This window comes from Ornithodoros turicata, chromosome 9, assembly GCF_037126465.1.
Source record: "Ornithodoros turicata isolate Travis chromosome 9, ASM3712646v1, whole genome shotgun sequence".
Taxonomy (NCBI): Eukaryota; Metazoa; Arthropoda; class Arachnida; order Ixodida; family Argasidae; genus Ornithodoros; species Ornithodoros turicata.
Genome location: NC_088209.1, coordinates 21,391,521 through 21,408,874, shown reverse-complemented (window position 1 = coordinate 21,408,874; position 17,354 = coordinate 21,391,521). Strand labels below are relative to the sequence as shown.

The 17,354-nt window shown below is 46.5% G+C and overlaps 1 protein-coding gene across 3 annotated transcripts in view; it reads right to left on the bottom strand.

Annotated features, from left to right (window-relative positions):
* The window catches only part of LOC135368331 (probable G-protein coupled receptor 21), a 74,662-nt gene that overhangs the window by 15,543 nt on the left and 41,765 nt on the right, over positions 1-17,354 (bottom strand). Inside the window, exon 1 of one of the 3 annotated variants that reach the window (XM_064601531.1) lies at positions 2,730-2,766. The exons of the other annotated variants lie outside the window; for them this stretch is intronic. The gene's annotated coding sequence lies outside the window, so the exon portion shown is untranslated. Of the gene's footprint in view, positions 1-2,729; positions 2,767-17,354 lie in introns of those variants that run through there. 3 annotated transcript variants of the gene reach the window in all.

Sequence of the window (17,354 nt, the reverse complement as noted above, 5' to 3'; positions counted from 1 at the left end):
TTATGTTTCCCGCAAAAACGTTTGCGTAGGGCTTCTCTCTCTCTCTCTCCTTTTCTTTTTTTTTCTTTTTGTAGTGCATAGCGAGCGTTTCAGAATGCATTCTTAAAAGAAAACTTCACCGCATAACACCCTGATGGTCAACCATTGCACATTATGATACACTCTTAAAAATGAGGGTGGTGGTGGTGGTGATGGTGAAAGGGCTTGCCGTTGTCGGCCTCACGTATGTGGGCAACGTCACGACTGACGCCCTGGGGAAATGTGCGTCCTGGGCCGACTTGTAGGGGAACTGTGCCGACATATGTCTGAAAGCGTCTGAGGAAAACCCAGGAAAAACCCCAAACAGCACAGCCGGGACCTCTTAAAAATGAACTTCACCACATAGCACGCTCCTAGCCAACCGTCATCCCGAATGACAACGTTCTCGCCCCTGATCTGTTGAAAACTGGAGGCGGAGCCTATTTTGTGACCATTATACACGGCACAAAATAGGCTCCGCCTTCCGTTTTCAACAAATCAGGGGCGAGAACGTTGTCATTCGGGATGATGGTTGGCTTAGGAGCGTGCTGTGTGGTGAAACTCATTTTTAAGAGTGTAGCATTATCACTCCGGATCCGATCTTGAACTTTCACATAGCAGTCGTGATCGTTATATTTAATGTTCGCGCACTTCAAAGCCGCTTTGGTAGGCTCGCGCAAGAGCTCGTGGCGAATGACGAGCCAAGGTGATGCATTTAACGCGCGTTATGGGATAGCGACAAGTTGTGGAAGGCGCAGTGCGTCCGCCTTTTTATGACAATTAACATAAATTATGTTTCTCCAGCCTTTTAAAGCTTTCTAAAGGAGGGAATTGGTAAGATATGCGGGATGTTTTAAATGCGAAGCGCGGGGGTGCCGGCACTAGGGACTGAAAACGAAACAAATATCGGTTCGGTTACGGTTCAGTGTCAGTCTCTGAAAGCGGTTACGGTTACGGGATTCGACGTTTTAATATTTGTGGTTACCGGTAACCAGTCAGTTGAACCGGTACTTTTTCGGTTTTCTTTACGGTGTATTTACAGACTGCGTGGATGTCGCAAAATGAGGTACAAAGTGCAAACAGGTGAAAATGAACATATCTATCTGTTGCGCTCCGAAAGGGTGGTGCGGTGCCATCTGCCAGGTCGAAGAAAGAGTGAACTCGACCTACTTCTTCGACTTACACTTGTAAAAATGAACTTCACCGCATAACACGCTCCTAGCCAACCATCATCTCGAACGATATCGTTATCTGCCCTGATTTGTTGAAAACGGGAGGCGTACGCCTTTTCTGTGACAATTATGCTGCTCATAAGTGTCACAGAAAAGGCGTACGCCTCCCGTTTTCAACAAATCAGGGCAGATAACGATATCACTCGAGATGATGGTTGGCCAGGAGGGTGCTATGCGGTGAAGTTAATTTTTAAGAGTATAGCGGATTCGTACAAAACAGGAGGCCTACGCCTTCTGTTTTCAACATATCAGGGCAGAAAAAACGATATCATTCGAAATGATGGTTGGGCTACAGGTGAAGTTACGGCCGTTCCGCTAACAGCCTTAAGTTTGTCGTTTGACTATGGTACTACTCTGGCGTCTCTCTTGTCTTCGGAATAAAGGATGTCTACCCGCGGGGTTTGGACCATTTTCATTCCACACGCTCATCAAGACAACAACAAAACTCAACAAGAGTGCAAATAAATTCGCACACCGTCCGCGACAAAGAAGACTACACGCGTGCCATCATCCAGGCTATATAGAGCTGATTGATAACAATATCGCATTTATGAAGTGCATCCTGCTTTGTCCATCCACGAGCACACCCCAATTGTGCCGCCTTGGACGGCAAAAAGATGTGAAACCGTTCAATAAGTTCCCAGAATCGCTGAGCGACGCACAGTCACGAGCTGTGGTAACGTCCAGTACTGTCCTGACGCTCTGGAGAATTGTGTCCAGTGAGTGTGTCGCAAGAATTTTGTGCAACGTGAAGGAATCGCGCCCTTGAATTTCCACAACGGTGACACGACATCGATAGTCGACGTCAGCTTACAAGGCCGTGTAAGTGAAACGTTTTCGAAGTAATATACGTAGTAGTGGTTCGAACTGGTTGTCGGTCGTGCACTCTAAAGATAGAACTTGGTCACGTAATGAGTAGGCTCTGCGCCAAACATTGCACAGAATGATTCCGTGTGACGTACGTGTGACGTAGCGTGGGACGTACGCCCCTTTTGCCACAGTTAACGTAACTGCATAAGTGTGACCAAAAGGCGTGCGCCTCCAGTTTTCAACAAATCGAGGGAGAACGATTTCATTCGAGGCGATGGTTTGGCTAGGAGCGTGCTGTGCGGTGAAGTTACCTTTTTAGAGTGTACGCAATCCTGCCAGAACACCGCTTATAGACGCCTCTTCGTATCCACGCATCACAAGATAAAAAAAGGAAAACTCGCCGATTCGCTTAAACGGAAGACATTTAGAGAGCACAACTTCGGGAAAATACAGCCATATTTTTGTTCTCTTAATCGTATCCTCTAATCTAGCAGAATACCGCTCACTGCCCCACACTCTCAAACAAACAAAAAACAAAACTGGGGCAGTTTCATCAAGCCATCAAGAACTGAAACGTATCCTGCACATATATACTATACTGAAGCCCTCACCATTTCCCTCAAGAGTGAAACACAAAAGCTGCGTAAAGCAAAGCGTGAAGCGACATACCGAACCTCCGCGACGGCCACTGTTGAGCTGGCACCGCGATCACGTACTGCAAGATTGGCTGGCTGGGAAAAAGTGAATCTCTCTGGGGAAGTGTTCTATGCAGCTGCGCGGGACCTCATCTATATTCCTTGGGCGTTTCGGCACTCGTCGGCGATCGGTAGGACCCCGGGACCACAATTTGGACTTGGGCGAAACAAAAGAGAAGGAAAATGTACACTTCCCTATCGTTCCCAGATAGCATCGCAGGCGTTGAGTCGACTTCCTTATTCCACTCCAGCTCCTGCCTTTTAGACAGTTTTTTTTTGTCCTCTTCGCGTTGCGAATTAAAGCGCAACATTCGGCAGTGGCCTTGGTTAATCAGTTGGTGGCGCGTCAGCCTGCTAATTGGAAGGTTGTGGTTTCGAACCGGGTCCCGGTTGCCAGCAATGGGCTATGGCGAATTTCGGTGGTCATTTCCTGGTATGGAGGAAAGAAGAAAAGGCCTAGATTTGTTGAAAACGGGAGGAGGAGCCTATTTTGTGCCGTGCATAATGGCACAAAATAGGCTCCTCCTCCCATTTTCAACAAATCAGGGGCGAGAACGTTGTCATTTGGGATGATGGTTGGCTAGGAGCGTGCTATGTGGTGAAGTTCATTTTTAAGAGTGAACGGCTCTTCGACAGAAAAGAGGTCATCAGAGAGGCGTCATCCCTCTAACTGTAAAAAGATGACCCAAACAACCCCTCCGCCCGTTATTTCTACTAAGCACCACCAGAATCTGCAGGCCGGAATGGCGTTCAACTTAACTCTCATGCGAGCTGTACAACCTGAATCGTTTTCTTGAGATAAACACAGAGGCTACACCTTCTGGGCAATAGCTACTGGCAGACGAGGCCGAATCATCAACGTTTACAGCGTTACCACGTTGTTACAGAGATAAGGGATGTTCTTCGAACACAGCTTGAGCTTTCCTTTTTCTGAACGCTGGCGTTAAGATGCCCCCAGGAGGACCTTCATACGAAGCCAGCTACGCTGTATTGATCCTAAATTGATTTTAAGTACGGGCTCGTTTGTTACGAGAATGCTGAAAATGAGTTGTCTGGTTTGATGCCCGGGAAACCAGCTAAACTATGTCGTGTTTATCGGTTACAACGAAAAGAAGGAAGGAAACGGATTAAAAGAAAGAAACCAGAAGAAAAGAATTTGCAGCTTTTGAAGGATGACACGCATACTCCTAAAGGGCAGGAGAAATATTTGTATAATTTGTGAGAAAGGGTTAATGAGTTAGTTTTTTTTTCTCCCGTGTTAGCGCCGCGAAGCAACTGTGGCTATGAACAGCGTACAGACGTGGACAGATGTGGAGAGGATAGCATGAAGGAGTGGAGGACAGGTGGGGTTAGTATGCGTTCTGGGCTGACTTCAGGGGGAACTGTGACGAAATTCGTCCGGAAAGACTCCGGAAAACCCAGGGAAAACCTGAGACAGCACAGCCGGTGGTAGGATTCGAACCCACCACCTCCCAGTCTTCAGCACGGACCTTGGCTACGACCAGTGAGCGGGACCCCTTACATTCAACATTGATCAGCATTAGTCAACATTAGACAACGTAGATTCTACGTTCCACCAACAGTCGGTGTTGACTGGGCTAACCCGCTCGGCCATGCCGTTGGTATTAGTTAGGCAGAGTGTCGCACTCTGTTATTTCTTTTCCTACTCCTGGTGTGTGATTTTGCAAGCTATAACTAAAGGATTGAAAAATACCCGAAGTCACCCTCAATGTGACTTTTTGGAGCTGCCTTCTTTCACTATTGCCTCTTCATTCGTATACACCTTTTTTTATTCCTGTGGGAAAGAGATACGTAAAAAGTAGAAGATAGGAAACAAAAAAGCGTGGCTGTGTATCTGAGGATAAATGACCCATGTTTGCAGCGTATCGTGGCTCACGTATCCTCTGTTTGAGCGAACGCCCTTATACCCTCGTATAATGGCGGCAGTTGGGTCCCCACGGAGCAACAAGAATGATATGTACGGCCTTTCCGGAGCTACCGGACTTCCCCGTCTAATCAGAACGAATCGACCCTAGCAGCCATTCGCATCACGTATAGGAGAAGCTTTTCGGGTCGTCCGCGTAGGTTGCCGCACTGTCATCTCTCGGGTCAGTTGCAGTCTGAAAGCCCAGGTCGGGGCACTGCCACCGTTATTATTTGTTTCACTACAGCATGATTGGAAGAGAGCTCTTCCGGAGCCCACGTCACCCCCCCCCCCCCCCCTCTCTCTCTCTCTTCCGGGGCTGTTACATGTTCGTCACTGAACAGAGATTTAGCGTATATAGCGAACGCGCGAGTTCGCGTGCGAAGAAATTTCTTCAGGTTGTGAAAAAATTCCTTGATTTCATCTCGAAGATCGAAGAAACGTTTCAGTACTTTATTCCCCCTACTGAGACCTCTGTATGATAAGGCAGGTCTTTGTACGTGGTATCCAAGTTTTGAAGGAAATCGGCAAACAGACGATAATTCGAGCTTCTCGACCAAATGAAGTTAACGGTCTTGGTGACAACGTCCATGACGTACTTAAACTTAACTACGCGGCAGCACAATGCCTCTTGGTGTAGGATACAGTGAATTGCTGGAAGGTTCGTGGGCACGCCATCCTCTGCAAGTGTTTCTTTAAGGCAGGCTACCGGACCCAGATTGCGACCAACCATTGAAGGAGCTCCACACACACACACATAAAGATACGATGATGACATGGGGCTGATGCCGGCCAGCAGGCTGGGCGCTACCACAGCGCCATTTGTAGGTAATGAGAGATGATGATGGAGATGAGGATTCCGGTAATCAAAGCAGAGTGGAGAGGAGCTCCATTAGTCGCTACTGACGCGAGATTCTCCCACTTGAGACCTGCTGCTTCGATGCTTCCTTTTACCGCGCTCCACAGGTCACTCCCCGTCGTTGTCCCTTTCAGGGGAAGCAGATCGAACAGTTCCCCGTATATATCGAAGTCGTGCGTGACACCGCGGATGAACAGCACACACTGAGCAATATCATTTATGTCCGTGGATTCGTCGAGTGCTAAGGAATATGCACAAAAATTCTTCGAAATATCGCGCAGCTGCATTTCCAAATCCGCACCCATGTCCTCAACCCGCCTAGCGACAGTATTTGCAGAAAGGCTAATCTTCTCAAAAGAATCTTTTGCGGTTGGGCACACAATTTCAGCTGCACGAATGCGACAGTTCTTGATAAAAGGACCTTCTGTGAAGGGTTTTGACGCTTTTGCGATCAACTGTCGATAGAGCGAAGCTTGCTTCTACGGCGACCTCACTTTCTCTGTTAATCTTACGAAAAATGTGCTTTTGTCTTGTGGCTGCCATTTTGAGTCGCATCACCTTTTCTTCACCGATCTTTCCAGTAAATTTCGCGTACTGTCCTTTGTGAAGCGCTTCGTAATGACGTCGGAGATTGTACCCTTTCGGAACAGCAACAGTTTTCTGGCACACCAGATAATCTTGTACGTTTTTTTATATCCGCGAATAGATACTTTACCTCCCTATGCCCTTGTAAGGTGCGCTTCTCCTCCTCTACCGTCTGCTTCAGATGTGGCTTCGAGCAGGCCGTGCTCCCTGTGTTTTTTGTAGTTGGTCGCCAAGACATGGAAACACTGAAGAGCGCAAACCGACGTCCACCGGAGGCATGATAGTTCGACACGTGATTATGGAAGAGACGCTTTGACGCCTGCGAATTCCGAAACTATAGGTATAGGACGACCTTCGACCGCTCGGTCCTTCCGAGGAAGCGTTGGGTGGCCGCGGTGGAGCTCCAGCCGTGTATTGTAGAGTGAAGAGCGCTCCCGTATGAAGTGTGTGTTGTAGTATGCCCAACACAAGAACCTTCGTTTTATTCTTCGTCTAACTAACCTCTTCTTCGCTTCTTCTTCTTCTTCCGACCCGTCGGCACCCTACATGTGTGAAGGTCTGTATTGTTGTGTTGTGTATTTCTCATTTTTTTTTCTTATCAACTCAACTTACTCAACTCGACGTTATCCAAGAACTAAAGGGCTTTCCACAGGCCTACTCTACTAGCTACGACTAGCTTCTTTTTTTTTGTCTCTCTCTCTCTCTTTCGTTGCGGGAGCCCCGCGGGCCGCGTGTTGGAGTCCCCTGCTACGCTCGTAAAACAGATGGTGGTGTGGTGATGGTTGTGACGATTCTGGCGTGCCCGTAGTTGACCTCTCGAAGCAGAAGTACGCCATATAACACGCTGAAGGGCCACACATTGCGCAGAATGGTACTCTTACGGCTCCTTATTTGTGGAACGTGCAGGGCGTACGCGTTTTTGTGACAGTTCAGATAACTACACTATAGTGTCGCAAAAAGATGTACACGTCCAGTCTTCAACAAATCAATAAGAGAACGGTGTCGATAGCGTGTTACGCGGTGAAGGTCTCTGTTAAGTGTGTAGACTGCAATTACTCAAAATTTTAGTCTCTGATACTGAAATTTTGTTCCCGCCACTGCAACAAGTCCGGAAACTCGCAGAAAGTCTCAGGCACATAATGCCCGAAACTGTCTAATGGTTGTGCCAATGCATATAGTCCCCAAGATGACTAAAATTACTCTCTCTCTCTCTCTTTTGTTCCTAAAGGGAACAAAAGGTATTTAGTTACGGGTGTAATATAGGTGTAATATTGTTCTTCTACGCTTCGTAATTCAATTTACAATTTCTTGTTCAATACTTCTTCTTCATGTGCAGCGTTAATACAAAAACGCACCTTTTTTTCGGATACGGGCGAGTAGACGTACCGCCATCCAGATACCTCTAGCCATTATTGCGTCAGTTGAAGAATTGTAGCCCCAAATCAGACGCCAACGCGGAGGTACACGCAACGTTCTGCTCTACATTCTTAAAAACAAGGGGTGGGGTGGGGGGTGGGGGGCTAATGGCAGGATCGGTTCGCCGTTGTTAAAAACGAACTTCACCACATACAGAACGCTGCTAGCAGGCTAGCAAATCAGGGACGAGAACGTTGTCATTGGGGATGATGGTTGGCAAGCAGCGTTCTATAGAACACTTTCTGTTTACAAACATGTGGCGTCCCGAGAAGACCGGTTCGAGGGTATATTTTGCTCTGGTTGGCAAGAAGCGGAAAACGCGTCTGCTGATAGGCCGAAAAGGCTGATAAGGTTGATAGGTGCCCACCAGCATGCTTTGCGCGGCGGCGAAACGTAATCGATGACGTAGGAGTGCAAGTGGTCTATATGTGGTGAAGATACGGACCTATCAGATTCATCTATACAAATGGTGTCACAGCCAACAGTCTGCGGGCTAGCTTGGTACACTCTAAAAACAGAACTTCACCGCATAGCACGCTGTGCGCCAACCATTGCCGACATGGTTATCGCTTCTGATCCGAAGAGAGAGGTGGGCTTACGCCTTTTTGTGGCAATTTCGACATATGAAAAATGACATAAAAAGGCGTACGCCCCCTCTCTCTTCGAATCAGAAGCGATAACCCTATCGTTCGCAGCAATGATTGGCGCACTACGTGCTATGCGGTGAAGTTCTGTTTTTAGGCAAACCGGTTTACCACCACCACCACCTGTTTTTAGGGTGTAGAGTTCATAGCCTGTTTAAAGTGTGCGTACACGAAAGGTACACAACAATGTGTGTGCCTCTTTCCATGGCACAACATAATTCACACACCCATGAAAATAGGAACGAAAAAAAATATATTTCATTCCAGCGGTTCCTCTTGCGAAACGACGCATTTATAAACTCGTCACACGTTAGGCGCCAACTTCCCAGCAGCACGGAAATTTCGTTAGACGATGCAAGCGCAGCATTCCGGCAAGTGGAGGAGGAAAGAGCAACGCTGATGGCAACGTTGGCTGGCCAGTCATCCATATCGACTATAGCGCTGACATAAGCACAACTTTTGAGCGAGCGTCAAGTTGTGTGGGCCTCAGAGAATATTTCTTACTCGTGATGGGATAAAGGACCCATTGGAGGCGAGAATGAGTCGCTCATTTATTGAAAACAGCAACAACTTCTCGAAGTGCCTCGAAGAAAAGACGTTCGGAAGTATGATAATCAGAATCAGAGTCGAGTCGGGTGCATGATGATTTATTGCGCAGGAAGCGTTCATTAAGATGCGTGGAACCATGGTAACGAAGGAAGCCGTCTCTCTCTATGCATAGATTCTAGGTCGCTTGAAACGACATGTGAAAATGCGTTTGGACATAAGTAAACTCTCGTTGCAACGAAGTCAAGGAGCCCGGTAAAAAATTCGACATATGCGAAGCAATTCGATACAAGCGGAAGTGCCATGAAAGCAATGACGGCAGCTTCAGAAGTCTCAAATACAGTATTGAAGTAGTGGAAGCAAGCAAGGGGAACCTCGGTGGCCTGCGCCTTGGCAGTATTTTTCATTTTATTTTTATGGACAAAGAGAGTGAGAAAGAGAGAGAGAAAGAAAAGAAACGTTAGTTGGATTGGGACGTACGGGTTTCCGCCGGCTTGCCTTTCGGTTTCGAAACGCACGTACAATTCTGTCGACGCAACTGGAGGCTTCGAATAAGTCGATAATGAAAAAAAAAAAAAAAAAAACGATTGTGTTATATCGAAGGGGTACTGTATTTCACCTTAGGCAACCGTTAAGTATGTCGAGGTTCTTCATGCAGGGTATAACATGTACCAAGATTTCAAATGATTTCAATGTTTCAAAAACTAACTGAATCTTGTTTGTGGTTGTGGCACCATAGTCGCCAACACTTTTTCATTGTGCCTAATTAATCAGTTAATTCGGTAAGACAAATAAGTAACTTTTAAAGGACCGGTTTGAGGGCCGAGGCATCAATTGGAAAGTTGTAGCGCAGCTTCAGAAACCTCCGACCGAAGTGTTTCAACGCGATACGCTTTGTGTGGCTTCTATTAGGGGAGAGGCAGGGTGGGTGCTAAAAGGAAAGTTCGCGAAATATAAAAAAAAATATCACGTTCAACACGTGCTGCAATCGGGGCGCGCTGGCGCCTTGTCTCGTGGACATGCGACAGCTAACAACATTCAGTTGGTTTCGTTCGTGTTGGACGCCTGCCCTGTCGTTACTACGAAGTCAAGGGGACCGGAGGAAAGGTTGATATAAATGACAGTTAGATTTTTGGCGGAAGTCTCATAAAAACAGTAACAGTAGCCTCGGAGTCACTGCGTATATGTTTTCATTTTTATTTTGTTTTATTTATTTGTTTCTTGGTTGTTGCTGTTCTTCTTTTTGTGAGTCGCGCTCTCAGATGCAAAAGTATAGCTAAGGTCGCCGAGACGTTAGAACTCTGCATTATGATGCCTATGGACGCCATCTTCATGATCCGAAGAAGGTGGAGCTACTGTCGCAACGTAGGCATTCAAATTTATTAATTATTATTTGCCTATTTGTCAGTGAGTACACACAAACAGCCAAAACTTGAATATGTGGTGCACTCTACACAACGAAAGCAAACAACATAACAAAGCGCACGAAAAGTTACAGAAGGTCAAGTCAAAATGCCTGATAATGCAATATGTACAACGCATCTGCAGTCTCGTGTCTTCATAAAAATATCGATATCTCGTGTTGTAATATGGATAAATGCAAGCTGTGATCTAGCCGTAGGTGAAAAAAAAAAGTACGTACCTGGCTAACATAAAACAAAATTTGTCGTTCTACAACGTGGAGTGGCGCATGAAACTGGCAATGGAACTGGCAACGGGTTGTAATGGCAGGATCAGCTGGATCGCGATGACACAAGCGAACTATGTTGTGATCTCACCAAACACCTATAAAGTAGAGCTGTGTGGGCGGGTCAGAAGGTAACCTACTCAAACGTTGGCTGCCTGCGCACTGCTGATGAGGCCCAAAAAGGCCCAAACAGGTGTCCAGTGCTGGTATATGGCGGCGTTTGAGCATTTACAAACACTTGTTTTAAAAAGACTTAGTAATACGAAGTATTGTGCCAAACGAGCGTTTAGCCGAGGATGCTTTTCCGTCCTCAGGGCACTACTCCCATTTAAAAAGTTCATCCTGTATACTCTAAAACCTGAACTTCACCGCATAGCACGCTCTGCGCCAACCATTGCCACGAATGATAGGGTTATCGCTTCTGATTCGAAGAGAGAGCGGGGCGTACGCCTTTTTGTGTCAATTTGGATATATGCTAATTGACACAGAGAGGCGTACGCCTCCCTCTCTCCTCGATAACAATATCGCTATAACCCAGTCGCTATAACCCTACACTCTTAAAAATGAACTTCACCGCATAGCACGCTCCTAGCCAACCATTATCTCGAATGATATCGTTACCTGCCCTGATTTGTCGAAAACGGAAGGCGTACGGCTTTTCTGTGACAATTATGAACAGCATAAGTGTCACGAAAAAGGCGTACACCTCCCGTTTTCAACAAATCAGGGCAGATAACGATATCATTCGAGATAATGGTTGGCTAGGAGTGTGCTATGCGGTGAAGTTCATTTTTAAGAGTGTAGCGATAACCTAACCTAGCGAAGCGATAACCGTATCGCTCGTGGCAATGGTTTGCGCGGAGCGTGCTATGCGGTGAAGTTCTGTTTTTAGAGTGTATACGAAATATTTCTTTGTTACTTTCCCCCCTACTGTTATCCGCATATCATCTCGTTTATACTTAAAGTTATATATTTATATGCCGCAACGTGAATTAATGCCGTTTACGCCTCGCAAGAACATTCACTGCTTTTCGATCCGCTGCATACTTGAGCGGGGAATTAATAATTCTGTAATCCCCCCCCCCCCTTCCTAAAGATTGGACGGAGACACGCGCTCCTCCGGGCGATGGCGTGTTTATGTATCGAGGTTAGAATACCCGAGGAGTCAATTTAAATTCACGCGATGCATTCTAAAACACTCCGAGGACGATGGAGGCTTCGCTCTCGGGAGCCTCGCCGTTAAATTGAATATTCGGAGCGAGGCGAAAGGCAGCCGGAGTCTCACGAAACGGCGCTTCATCGTAGCTTATCGATCTTCTATCCGAGGGGCGTGAAAAATTGGTTATGCCATCGTCATTACGATGTTCCACATGCATTCTGACAGGTCGATATCTGAGGTTTCCTCTCTGCCGTGTATAGGTCTAAGTGATTGACAATGAGGATGGAGGGAGACATGGTAGCGTGTTGTTGGTGCGTCATTCGTCTTTGGTCTACTAAGCGGAAGTATTGTACGACCGCTACGTAATTAAAGATCGCATTTAAGGATTTTGAATTGCGACAGGAGAGAGGGGTATATTTATTAGAACGAATAAAAAAGGAGGAAAGGTCAGCTAAACGGTATGTCGGCTTGCTATCCGAAAAAAAAAAGAAAAAGAAAAGAATTAGGAAATAAAGCGTACGCTAACAAGAAGTGAAAGAATGATGAGATAGATTAAAGACAAATGAGATTTTTTAAAAGATGAGGGTAATTTGTATGAGGTGGTGGTGGTGGTGATGATGATGAAAAGGCTCGCCCACTCTTAGAAAAAAGGGTGAAGCAGTTCCACCTTTTAGGAGGTAATTGTTGTCGCATATGTTGTACCTAAAAGGTTGCAAATTTTTACCTGCTACCTCACTCTCTGCCACGAATGATAGGGTTAACGCTTCTGATTTGATAAGCGAGGGGGGCGTACGCCTTTTTGTAGTAATTTGAATATATGATTTGATATATATATATAATATAATATAATATAATATATATAATATAATAACTTGAATATATATAGTTTCTTTTACCACCCTTTTACACCCTTTATCAGACGCTATATGTGTATATACGTGTATCAGAGCCTGGCTAGAGGTAGTCGAGGCGACGATGTGAAATATCAGCTTCAACAGCGCAAGTAGGGCATTTCGGCGAGTGGAGAAGGCTCATTTTGTAGAGAAGCAGAGGGGACCTGGCGACATTGGCTCAACTCATAGACCTCCATGTATTAAACCAGGCCTGAAAGTTGCCAAGCGAAAGCTGTGCCACACTTAGTTGGCTCACCGGCCACATTGGCGCTGTCTACATGAGCCAAAATGCTGTTAACCAGACCGCGATCCGCTAAGAGACACAGTTATGGGATACCCCCCTCCGCCCTGGTAATTGCGTGTTGCATCTTCGCCGCCGTGTGGTTTAAAGCGTTGTGCGCGCCACTCATGCGTAATTCGTTACTCCTGTGCTTTCGAGTGCACGTTATATCGCTTGGAAGTTGAGGCAGGATACGAGTTTGAAGTAATTGAAATGCTACCCGTCGGTTGGCGCGTTCTGCGCAAGCCGAGGATCATGGCAGCCGGCGCGAATCGTCATCATCACACTTTTCCTATTATATGCGCATACGGGAATTCGTAGATATTCAACTAATTAGAGAGTTTTACCGCGTCCATTTCCTCCGACCGAAACGACCGACTCAAGCGCCGCGCATGCGCTGTACGAATCGATAAGGTTATTAGCGAATTCTTCGAAAAGTGCGCTACAAACCCCTGTTTTAGTACTACACTCTTAAAACAAAGCTTCACCACATAGCACGCTGGAGGCCAACCATTGTACAGCTACAGAGTGATACCTGTATCACTCTTGATTTGTGGAAAGCACGGGGCGTACGCCTTTTTGTGACAATTAACATTTCTGCATAAGTGTCACAAAAGGCGTACGCCTCTCGCTTTCAACAAATCAGGGGAGAGAACGATGTCACTCGGGATGATAGTTGGCTAAGAGCGTGCTATGTGGGGAAGTTCATTTTTAAGAGTATACTACCCTACACTCTTAAAAATGAACTTCACCGCATAGCACGCTCCTAGCCAACCATCATCTCGAATGATATCGTTATCTGCCCTGATTTGATGGAAACGGGAGGCGTACGCCTTTTTTGTGGCACTTATGCTGTTGATAATTGTCACAGAAAGGCGTACGCCTCCCGTTTCCAACAAATCAGGTCAGATAGCGATATTATTCGAGATGGTGGTTGGCTAGGAGCGTGCAATGAGGTGAAGTTCATTTTTAAGAGTGTAGCCACAAGCAAACTTAATGCATTAAACGGAATGGCATTTACTTCACCTCCTAACCAACGATCATCTCGAATGACATCGTTCTAGTCCCTGATTTGTTGAAAACAGGAGGCGTACGCCTTTTTGTGACAATTATGTAGAACATAATTGTAACACAAAAAGGCGTACGCCTGTTTACGCCCATGGCGGAAGCGCCACTGCGCCTAAGTTCGCTGAAGGGTTCGTAGGGTGGATGTGCTTGTCGAAGGTGTATCACAGCTCGCAGACATAACACCAGCTACATAAATGACGGTGAGATGAGGTGTTTCACCGCAACAATTGTGGTAACATATACCTCAGTGCACCTGGAATAATAGGTGAGTGGAATGACGATGGAAAAGACACGAAACAGACTCGAAATAGCCATTCTACCGTCGTGCATGGTATTTCATCATGATAAGGAGCGTCAATGCAACACGCAGTAGAATACCTTTTCCGTAGACCCCGGATTTTTAGGCACGAAAAAAAAAAACACAACAACAACAACAACAAGAAAACATTGTTTTAGACGCTTATACAAGGCGCTAAAAATCCATATTTACGCACTAAAACGGCACTATACGCACTGTAAATTGCTAAAATTGCACTGTAATTGCTAAAAAGTGAATAAATCAATTCCATCCGCGAGAACAATACCGTAAATGGGAGTTGTGACTGTTTTTCTAATCTTTTTGCCGCACGAAATGCGAAACTCATCCATCCTTCTACGGTCAGAAGGCTTCTAGCCATTGCCACCGGTTCCATGACACTCCTCAGAAGGACTTGTCGCGGGCAGCATATAGACTGGCAATATGCGAGATACGTTTCCAGCATCGGCGACTCTAATCTAACGCGCAAATTTCTTAGTCCCCGATCTTTCTAAGCTTCGCCTGGACGCGACATCACTTTCGCTCGTGTACCTATGACCCTGACTGCCCGCGAGGAGGGCAATTTCATCTGATCGCCAAACTGTAGGCACTGTGATGGTTGTGGTGCTATAGTGAAAGGGCCCGCCGTTGCCGGCCTCACAGAGGTGGGCAACGTCACGACTGACGCCCTGGGGGAATGTAGGGATTGTACCGAACCTATATACCAATCCAATGGGCCAATCCAGCTCCCCCTTGTGTTCCAGCTGTGGCGAGGTGGCCAATATTCCTGATTATCTTCTGCACTGCCAGCAGCTAGGGTTTGCCACCTTTCGGAATGCAAAATACCGGCTGAGGGAGAGAAGGTGGAATAGAGAGAAAGAAGGCAATGTTCGCGGGAAAGGGAAAGTGGGTGAGGGGTGAAAGTATACAGAGAGAGAGAAAGAAAGAACGAGCGTACTCGCTCAAGACAACAATGATAATAATAATGAATGACAAAGAAAACGACTGGTGACTACGGAGTTGGATCTGTGCTCTAGATTTATTCAAGCTGTAGTGGAATGTTGAAAGGAAAACCCCGTAAAAACCCCTATGAAAGGTGTTGAGCCACAAATACCGGCAAAAGGCTGCCGGTATCACCTTTCTACCGGCAACCGGCAGAGCGAGCAAATAACCGGCCCTGCCGGTATAATACCGGCCTGGTGGCAACCCTACCAGCAGCACATTCCCCAACGGCAAGCCATCTGTCACCGTCTAATGCGGCTTTGCTGCAACACAATGTCCATGGCCACCCCCCCTCCTTTGTGCCCGTCCCTCGGCCTACCCAGTGGGCCCTCACCACAGACCTGCTCCGCTCCCTGAAAGACTCGGGACTTAATTACGTCTGCTCTCTGACTGGGCTTTCGTGTGCCATGTCGTGCCTATATGCTGTGCTAACTGTTTTCCTTTCTTTTTTCCTTACTTTTCCTGTTCTCTCTTTTTTTCTTTCCACGCATATTTTGAGTTTTTCTTTTTTTGGAATAGCAAGCCGGCATTAGCCTGGCTGACATTTCCATTGTTTTCCTTTCTTTCCATTCTATTAAACATCTCCCCCCCCCCCCCTGTACCAACCTTCGTACGTCACGCCCTCTCGTCAGCATTTTACCATGTTTGAAATTCGCTCTACAAAAAAGGAAAAAAAAAATTAAAACGGTCCGGAGACTCTTCTAGATGTAAACACGAAATAGCTCTGCGAGTTCTAGGTTGCGACAAGCCATCTGTTGCGACAAAACATAACAAAACCGTTATGAAACGTGCCTATATTTTGTAATAACGTCCCACGGAACAACACAATGCTGGAAGGAAGAAAAAGAACGAGTAGGCGACTGTACCGCGTAAGCGATTTTCAATTCTCAGCTTACATTCCAGCCCCTTTGAGATACTCGCTTCCTTCAAGCGATCGATAATTTCAAAAGGACGTGCGACGTGACCGAAGTCAACTTCGTCTGGACGACGGAGTTTCCACCACCGCTTTAGGGCCATTATAGGCATTTTTCGATGTTTAATCGGAGTTTTACGCATCTACGCCAAAATAGGCACTAACGCCGGAATAAGCATTTATAGACACTATCAAATCGATACAGGATATTCCCTAGCACCCAGTTCGTGTTCCTGTATTGAAAAGGCACTATTAGAAGCACACGAACAAAATAGGCATTTGCCTATTTTGCCTATTATTGCCTGTCTAGTTTTGAGTCTTGTATAGTCTGCACCTCTATATGACAGACCTCGTGAACAAACTATGAATTGACCTTTCATGTCATCTACACATCACGCCGCCCTCGTCATCTTATATTTGTTTTTACTTCATCTGTGTGATATATTTTGTTTGAGGAATAGCAAGCCGACCTTCGGTCAGGCTGACCTTTCCGAAACAAACGTATATTCCCCCCACCCCCACCCCCACCTCTATATGTAGTGGGGTACAGCGTCCTGTGGCTACCACTAGGAAACATCCTATGACATCACCACTTCTCCATCATTTATTGTTGCTGTACTATGTTTTCCTCAAACTCAAGGAAATGATACCTTTTTCTACAGTACACAAGCTGATGGTGATGGTGATGGATAGAAGAAAAAAAATGGAGAGGCGAGTCATCGACTAAATCGGACTGGCTACCCCAGTACACCTACGCGGAGCAAAAAGAAACAAAAAGGAAAAGGGGAATGGTGAAAGAAAACGAAAAACCGCAGTCAAGCCGAGAATCAAACACTGTGTAAGTCACAACACAGTGTCACGGTTGTCACGGTACACCAGCTCGCTCGCGCCATTCTAATTTGTTCAGCGCTTTGCCTCGCTGAACGGTATCGTGCGTTTCCTTTTGTCTTACTGGGGCCATCTGATGACTGCGACGCCAGACTTCGTGTTATGACGACCGTCAATGATGACAGGGAGCCGGAGGAATCCATATCCTCGAAGCCAGTATGGCAGCGAAAACGCATTTGTTTTCCCGGCTTCGTAGAAGTTAGGGCGAGAGGGCGTTAGTATCGACCGGATCTGCGTAGACATCCTTCGGTGCGCCAGTCACATATAGCGTGTGGCAGGCGTTCGGTGGGAGTCTTATTGTTGCAGGATCCTGTTGCTCATCAGTGGGACTGGAGCTGGACGGCATCGATGAGACAGCAGTGTTGCAGAACATGCAGAATGCAATCTTACGGAAACGTGAACTCGCGATTTCGCGCTTCCCGGAATCTTCCTTCTTCCGC